The sequence below is a fragment of the Camellia sinensis genome, chromosome 11 (assembly GCF_055761805.1).
Source record: "Camellia sinensis isolate YWXY chromosome 11, ASM5576180v1, whole genome shotgun sequence".
NCBI lineage: Eukaryota > Viridiplantae > Streptophyta > Magnoliopsida > Ericales > Theaceae > Camellia > Camellia sinensis.
Window position 1 is genome coordinate 894,513 of NC_138971.1, and position 9,212 is coordinate 903,724.

Consider the following 9,212-nt stretch of genomic DNA (forward strand, 5'->3'; position numbering starts at 1 on the left):
CGAAACCCCGTATTTACATATCTGCCACTGTGCAGGAGAATCCGTATAGGTGTTCGAGTGTTCGAACCGTAATGCGCAAGAAATGGTACCGAAACCCCGTATTTACATATCTGCCACTGTGCAGGAGAATCCGGATGGGTGTTCGAGTGTTCGAACCGTAATGCGCAAGAATAGGTATGTAAACCCCGTATTTACATATCTGCCACAGTGCAGGAGAATCCGCATAGGTGTTCGAGTGTTCGAACCGTAATGCGCAAGAAATGGTATGTAAACCCCGTATTTACATATCTGCCACTGTGCAGTAGAATCCGTATAGGTGTTCGAGTGTTCGAACCGTAATGCGCAAGAAATGGTACGGAAACCCCGTATTTACATATCTGCCACTGTGCAGGAGAATCCGCATAGGTGTTCGAGTGTTCGAACCGTAATGCGCAAGAATAGGTATGTAAACCCCGTATTTACATATCTGCCACTGTGCAGGAGAATCCGTATAGGTGTTCGAGTGTTCGAACCGTAATGCGCAAGAAATGGTACCGAAACCCCGTATTTACATATCTGCCACTGTGCAGGAGAATCCGTATAGGTGTTCGAGTGTTCGAACCGTAATGCGCTAGAAATGGTGCCGAAACCCCGTATTTACATATCTGCCACTGTGCAGGAGAATCCGCATAGGTGTTCGAGTGTTCGAACCGTAATGCGCAAGAAATGGTATGTAAACCCCGTATTTACATATCTGCCACTGTGCAGGAGAATCCGTATAGGTGTTCGAGTGTTCGAACCGTAATGCGCAAGAAATGGAACGGAAACCCCGTATTTACATATCTGCCACTGTGCAGGAGAATCCGCATAGGTGTTCGAGTGTTCGAACCGTAATGCGCAAGAAATGGTATGTAAACCCCGTATTTACATAACTGCCACTGTGCAGGAGAATCCGCATAGGTGTTCGAGTGTTCGAACCGTAATGCGCAAGAAATGGTATGTAAACCCCGTATTTACATATCTGCCACTGTGCAGGAGAATTCGTATAGGTGTTCGAGTGTTCCAACCGTAATGCGCAAGAAATGGTACCGAAACCCCGTATTTACATATCTGCCACTGTGCAGGAGAATCCGTATAGGTGTTCGAGTGTTCGAACCGTAATGCGCAAGAAATGGTACCGAAACCCCGTATTTACATATCTGCCACTGTGCAGGAGAATCCGGATGGGTGTTCGAGTGTTCGAACCGTAATGCGCAAGAATAGGTATGTAAACCCCGTATTTACATATCTGCCACAGTGCAGGAGAATCCGCATAGGTGTTCGAGTGTTCGAACCGTAATGCGCAAGAAATGGTATGTAAACCCCGTATTTACATATCTGCCACTGTGCAGGAGAATCCGTATAGGTGTTCGAGTGTTCGAACCGTAATGCGCAAGAAATGGTACGGAAACCCCGTATTTACATATCTGCCACTGTGCAGGAGAATCCGCATAGGTGTTCGAGTGTTCGAACCGTAATGCGCAAGAATAGGTATGTAAACCCCGTATTTACATATCTGCCACTGTGTAGGAGAATCCGCATAGGTGTTCGACTGTTCGAACCGTAATGCGCAAGAAATGGTATGTACACCCCGTATTTACATATCTGCCACTGTGCAGGAGAATCCGTATAGGTGTTCGAGTGTTCCAACCGTAATGCGCAAGAAATGGTACCGAAACCCCGTATTTACATATCTGCCACTGTGCAGGAGAATCCGTATAGGTGTTCGAGTGTTCGAACCGTAATGCGCAAGAAATGGTACTGAAACCCCGTATTTACATATCTGCCACTGTGCAGGAGAATCCGGATAGGTGTTCGAGTGTTCGAACCGTAATGCGCAAGAAATGGTACCGAAACCCCGTATTTACATATCTGCCACTGTGCAGGAGAATCCGCATAGGTGTTCGAGTGTTCGTACCGTAATGCGCAAGAAATGGTATGTAAACCCCGTATTTACATATCTGCCATTGTGCAGGAGAATCCGCATAGGTGTTCGAGTGTTCGAACCGTAATGCGCAAGAAATGGTACCGAAACCCCGTATTTACATATCTGCCACTGTTTAGGAGAATCCGTATAGGTGTTCGAGTGTTCGAACCGTAATGCGCAAGAAATGGTACCGAAACCCCGTATTTACATATCTGCCACTGTGCAGGAGAATCCGTATAGGTGTTCGAGTGTTCGAACCGTAATGCGCAAGAAATGGTACCGAAACCCCGTATTTACATATCTGCCACTGTGCAGGAGAATCCGGATGGGTGTTCGAGTGTTCGAACCGTAATGCGCAAGAAACGGTACCGAAACCCCGTATTTACATATCTGCCACTGTGCAGGAGAATCCGTATAGGTGTTCGAATGTTCGAACCGTAATGCGCAAGAAATGGTACGGAAACACCGTATTTACATATCTGCCACTGTGCAGGAGAATTCGTATAGGTGTTCGAGTGTTCGAACCGTAATGCGCAAGAAATGGTACCGAAACCCCGTATTTACATATGTGCCACTGTGCAGGAGAATCCGCATAGGTGTTCGAGTGTTCGAACCGTAATGCGCAAGAAATGGTATGTAAACCCCGTATTTACATATCTGCCACTGTGCAGGAGAATCCGTATAGGTGTTCGAGTGTTCGAACCGTAATGCGCAAGAAATGGTACCGAAACCCCGTATTTACATATCTGCCACTGTGCAGGAGAATCCGCATAGGTGTTCGAGTGTTCGAACCGTAATGCGCAAGAAATGGTATGTAAACCCCGTATTTACATATCTGCCACTGTGCAGGAGAATCCGCATAGGTGTTCGAGTGTTCGAACCGTAATGCGCAAGAAATGGTATGTAAACCTCGTATTTACATATCTGCCACTGTGCAGGAGAATCCGTATAGGTGTTCGAGTGTTCGAACCGTAATGCGCAAGAAATGGTACCGAAACCCCGTATTTACATATCTGCCACTGTGCAGGAGAATCCGGATAGGTGTTCGAGTGTTCGAACCGTAATCCGCAAGAAATGGTACCGAAACCCCGTATTTACATATCTGCCACTGTGCAGGAGAATCCGCATAGGTGTTCGAGTGTTCGAACCGTAATGCGCAAGAAATGGTATGTAAACCCCGTATTTACATATCTACCACTGTGCAGGAGAATCCGCATAGGTGTTCGAGTGTTCGAACCGTAATGTGCAAGAAATGGTACCGAAACCCCGTATTTACATATCTGCCACTGTTTAGGAGAATCCGTATAGGTGTTCGAGTGTTCGAACCGTAATGCGCAAGAAATGGTACCGAAACCACGTATTTACATATCTGCCACTGTACAGGAGAATCCGTATAGGTGTTCGAGTGTTCGAACCGTAATGCGCAAGAAATGGTATGGAAACCCCGTATTTACATATCTGCCACTGTGCAGGAGAATCCGCATAGGTGTTCGAATGTTCGAACCGTATTGCGCAAGAAATGGTATGTAAACCCCGTATTTACATATCTGCCACTGTGCAGGAGAATCCGTATAGGTGTTCGAGTGTTCGAACCGTAATGCGCAAGAAATGGTACGGAAACCCCGTATTTACATATCTGCCACTGTGCAGGAGAATCCGGATAGGTGTTCGAGTGTTCGAACCGTAATGCGCAAGAAATGGTACCGAAACCCCGTATTTACATATCTGCCACTGTGCAGGAGAATCCGCATAGGTGTTCGAGTGTTCGAACCGTAATGCGCAAGAAATGGTATGTAAACCCCGTATTTACATATCTGCCACTGTACAGGAGAATCCGTATAGGTGTTCGAGTGTTCGAACCGTAATGCGCAAGAAATGGTACGGAAACCCCGTATTTACATATCTGCCACTGTGCAGGAGAATCCGCATAGGTGTTCGAGTGTTCGAACCGTAATGCGCAAGAAATGGTATGTAAACTCCGTATTTACATATCTGCCACTGTGCAGGAGAATCCGCATAGGTGTTCGAGTGTTCGAACCGTAATGCGCAAGAAATGGTATGTAAACCCCGTATTTACATAACTGCCACTGTGCAGGAGAATCCGCATAGGTGTTCGAGTGTTCGAACCGTAATGCGCAAGAAATGGTATGTAAACCCCGTATTTACATATCTGCCACTGTGCAGGAGAATTCGTATAGGTGTTCGAGTGTTCCAACCGTAATGCGCAAGAAATGGTACCGAAACCCCGTATTTACATATCTGCCACTGTGCAGGAGAATCCGTATAGGTGTTCGAGTGTTCGAACCGTAATGCGCAAGAAATGGTACCGAAACCCCGTATTTACATATCTGCCACTGTGCAGGAGAATCCGGATGGGTGTTCGAGTGTTCGAACCGTAATGCGCAAGAATAGGTATGTAAACCCCGTATTTACATATCTGCCACAGTGCAGGAGAATCCGCATAGGTGTTCGAGTGTTCGAACCGTAATGCGCAAGAAATGGTATGTAAACCCCGTATTTACATATCTGCCACTGTGCAGGAGAATCCGTATAGGTGTTCGAGTGTTCGAACCGTAATGCGCAAGAAATGGTACGGAAACCCCGTATTTACATATCTGCCACTGTGCAGGAGAATCCGCATAGGTGTTCGAGTGTTCGAACCGTAATGCGCAAGAATAGGTATGTAAACCCCGTATTTACATATCTGCCACTGTGTAGGAGAATCCGCATAGGTGTTCGAGTGTTCGAACCGTAATGCGCAAGAAATGGTATGTACACCCCGTATTTACATATCTGCCACTGTGCAGGAGAATCCGTATAGGTGTTCGAGTGTTCCAACCGTAATGCGCAAGAAATGGTACCGAAACCCCGTATTTACATATCTGCCACTGTGCAGGAGAATCCGTATAGGTGTTCGAGTGTTCGAACCGTAATGCGCAAGAAATGGTACTGAAACCCCGTATTTACATATCTGCCACTGTGCAGGAGAATCCGGATAGGTGTTCGAGTGTTCGAACCGTAATGCGCAAGAAATGGTACCGAAACCCCGTATTTACATATCTGCCACTGTGCAGGAGAATCCGCATAGGTGTTCGAGTGTTCGAACCGTAATGCGCAAGAAATGGTATGTAAACCCCGTATTTACATATCTGCCATTGTGCAGGAGAATCCGCATAGGTGTTCGAGTGTTCGAACCGTAATGCGCAAGAAATGGTACCGAAACCCCGTATTTACATATCTGCCACTGTTTAGGAGAATCCGTATAGGTGTTCGAGTGTTCGAACCGTAATGCGCAAGAAATGGTACCGAAACCCCGTATTTACATATCTGCCACTGTGCAGGAGAATCCGTATAGGTGTTCGAGTGTTCGAACCGTAATGCGCAAGAAATGGTACCGAAACCCCGTATTTACATATCTGCCACTGTGCAGGAGAATCCGGATGGGTGTTCGAGTGTTCGAACCGTAATGCGCAAGAAACGGTACCGAAACCCCGTATTTACATATCTGCCACTGTGCAGGAGAATCCGTATAGGTGTTCGAATGTTCGAACCGTAATGCGCAAGAAATGGTACGGAAACCCCGTATTTACATATCTGCCACTGTGCAGGAGAATTCGTATAGGTGTTCGAGTGTTCGAACCGTAATGCGCAAGAAATGGTATGTAAACCCCGTATTTACATATCTGCCACTGTACAGGAGAATCCGTATAGGTGTTCGAGTGTTCGAACCGTAATGCGCAAGAAATGGTACCGAAACCCCGTATTTACATATCTGCCACTGTGCAGGAGAATCCGGATAGGTGTTCGAGTGTTCGAACCGTAATCCGCAAGAAATGGTACCGAAACCCCGTATTTACATATCTGCCACTGTGCAGGAGAATCCGCATAGGTGTTCGAGTGTTCGAACCGTAATGCGCAAGAAATGGTATGTAAACCCCGTATTTACATATCTACCACTGTGCAGGAGAATCCGCATAGGTGTTCGAGTGTTCGAACCGTAATGCGCAAGAATAGGTATGTAAACCCCGTATTTACATATCTGCCACTGTGTAGGAGAATACGCATAGGTGTTCGAGTGTTCGAACCGTAATGCGCAAGAAATGGTATGTACACCCCGTATTTACATATCTGCCACTGTGCAGGAGAATCCGTATAGGTGTTCGAGTGTTCCAACCGTAATGCGCAAGAAATGGTACCGAAACCCCGTATTTACATATCTGCCACTGTGCAGGAGAATCCGTATAGGTGTTCGAGTGTTCGAACCGTAATGCGCAAGAAATGGTACTGAAACCCCGTATTTACATATCTGCCACTGTGCAGGAGAATCCGGATAGGTGTTCGAGTGTTCGAACCGTAATGCGCAAGAAATGGTACCGAAACCCCGTATTTACATATCTGCCACTGTGCAGGAGAATCCGCATAGGTGTTCGAGTGTTCGAACCGTAATGCGCAAGAAATGGTATGTAAACCCCGTATTTACATATCTGCCATTGTGCAGGAGAATCCGCATAGGTGTTCGAGTGTTCGAACCGTAATGCGCAAGAAATGGTACCGAAACCCCGTATTTACATATCTGCCACTGTTTAGGAGAATCCGTATAGGTGTTCGAGTGTTCGAACCGTAATGCGCAAGAAATGGTACCGAAACCCCGTATTTACATATCTGCCACTGTGCAGGAGAATCCGTATAGGTGTTCGAGTGTTCGAACCGTAATGCGCAAGAAATGGTACCGAAACCCCGTATTTACATATCTGCCACTGTGCAGGAGAATCCGGATGGGTGTTCGAGTGTTCGAACCGTAATGCGCAAGAAACGGTACCGAAACCCCGTATTTACATATCTGCCACTGTGCAGGAGAATCCGTATAGGTGTTCGAATGTTCAAACCGTAATGCGCAAGAAATGGTACGGAAACCCCGTATTTACATATCTGCCACTGTGCAGGAGAATTCGTATAGGTGTTCGAGTGTTCGAACCGTAATGCGCAAGAAATGGTATGTAAACCCCGTATTTACATATCTGCCACTGTACAGGAGAATCCGTATAGGTGTTCGAGTGTTCGAACCGTAATGCGCAAGAAATGGTACCGAAACCCCGTATTTACATATCTGCCACTGTGCAGGAGAATCCGGATAGGTGTTCGAGTGTTCGAACCGTAATCCGCAAGAAATGGTACCGAAACCCCGTATTTACATATCTGCCACTGTGCAGGAGAATCCGCATAGGTGTTCGAGTGTTCGAACCGTAATGCGCAAGAAATGGTATGTAAACCCAGTATTTACATATCTACCACTGTGCAGGAGAATCCGCATAGGTGTTCGAGTGTTCGAACCGTAATGTGCAAGAAATGGTACCGAAACCCCGTATTTACATATCTGCCACTGTTTAGGAGAATCCGTATAGGTGTTCGAGTGTTCGAACCGTAATGCGCAAGAAATGGTACCGAAACCACGTATTTACATATCTGCCACTGTACAGGAGAATCCGTATAGGTGTTCGAGTGTTCGAACCGTAATGCGCAAGAAATGGTATGTAAACCCCGTATTTACATATCTGCCACTGTGCAGGAGAATCCGCATAGGTGTTCGAATGTTCGAACCGTATTGCGCAAGAAATGGTATGTAAACCCCGTATTTACATATCTGCCACTGTGCAGGAGAATCCGTATAGGTGTTCGAGTGTTCGAACCGTAATGCGCAAGAAATGGTACGGAAACCCCGTATTTACATATCTGCCACTGTGCAGGAGAATCCGGATAGGTGTTCGAGTGTTCGAACCGTAATGCGCAAGAAATGGTACCGAAACCCCGTATTTACATATCTGCCACTGTGCAGGAGAATCCGCATAGGTGTTCGAGTGTTCGAACCGTAATGCGCAAGAAATGGTATGTAAACCCCGTATTTACATATCTGCCACTGTACAGGAGAATCCGTATAGGTGTTCGAGTGTTCGAACCGTAATGCGCAAGAAATGGTACGGAAACCCCGTATTTACATATCTGCCACTGTGCAGGAGAATCCGCATAGGTGTTCGAGTGTTCGAACCGTAATGCGCAAGAAATGGTATGTAAACTCCGTATTTACATATCTGCCACTGTGCAGGAGAATCCGCATAGGTGTTCGAGTGTTCGAACCGTAATGCGCAAGAAATGGTATGTAAACCCCGTATTTACATAACTGCCACTGTGCAGGAGAATCCGCATAGGTGTTCGAGTGTTTGAACCGTAATGCGCAAGAAATGGTATGTAAACCCCGTATTTACATATCTGCCACTGTGCAGGAGAATTCGTATAGGTGTTCGAGTGTTCCAACCGTAATGCGCAAGAAATGGTACCGAAACCCCGTATTTACATATCTGCCACTGTGCAGGAGAATCCGGATAGGTGTTCGAGTGTTCGAACCGTAATCCGCAAGAAATGGTACCGAAACCCCGTATTTACATATCTGCCACTGTGCAGGAGAATCCGCATAGGTGTTCGAGTGTTCGAACCGTAATGCGCAAGAAATGGTATGTAAACCCCGTATTTACATATCTACCACTGTGCAGGAGAATCCGCATAGGTGTTCGAGTGTTCGAACCGTAATGTGCAAGAAATGGTACCGAAACCCCGTATTTACATATCTGCCACTGTTTAGGAGAATCCGTATAGGTGTTCGAGTGTTCGAACCGTAATGCGCAAGAAATGGTACCGAAACCACGTATTTACATATCTGCCACTGTACAGGAGAATCCGTATAGGTGTTCGAGTGTTCGAACCGTAATGCGCAAGAAATGGTATGGAAACCCCGTATTTACATATCTGCCACTGTGCAGGAGAATCCGCATAGGTGTTCGAATGTTAGAACCGTATTGCGCAAGAAATGGTATGTAAACCCCGTATTTACATATCTGCCACTGTGCAGGAGAATCCGTATAGGTGTTCGAGTGTTCGAACCGTAATGCGCAAGAAATGGTACGGAAACCCCGTATTTACATATCTGCCACTGTGCAGGAGAATCCGCATAGGTGTTCGAGTGTTCGAACCGTAATGCGCAAGAAATGGTATGTAAACCCCGTATTTACATATCTGCCACTGTACAGGAGAATCCGTATAGGTGTTCGAGTGTTCGAACCGTAATGCGCAAGAAATGGTACGGAAACCCCGTATTTACATATCTGCCACTGTGCAGGAGAATCCGCATAGGTGTTCGAGTGTTCGAACCGTAATGCGCAAGAAATGGTATGTAAACTCCGTATTTACATATCTGCCACTGTGCAGGAGAATCCGC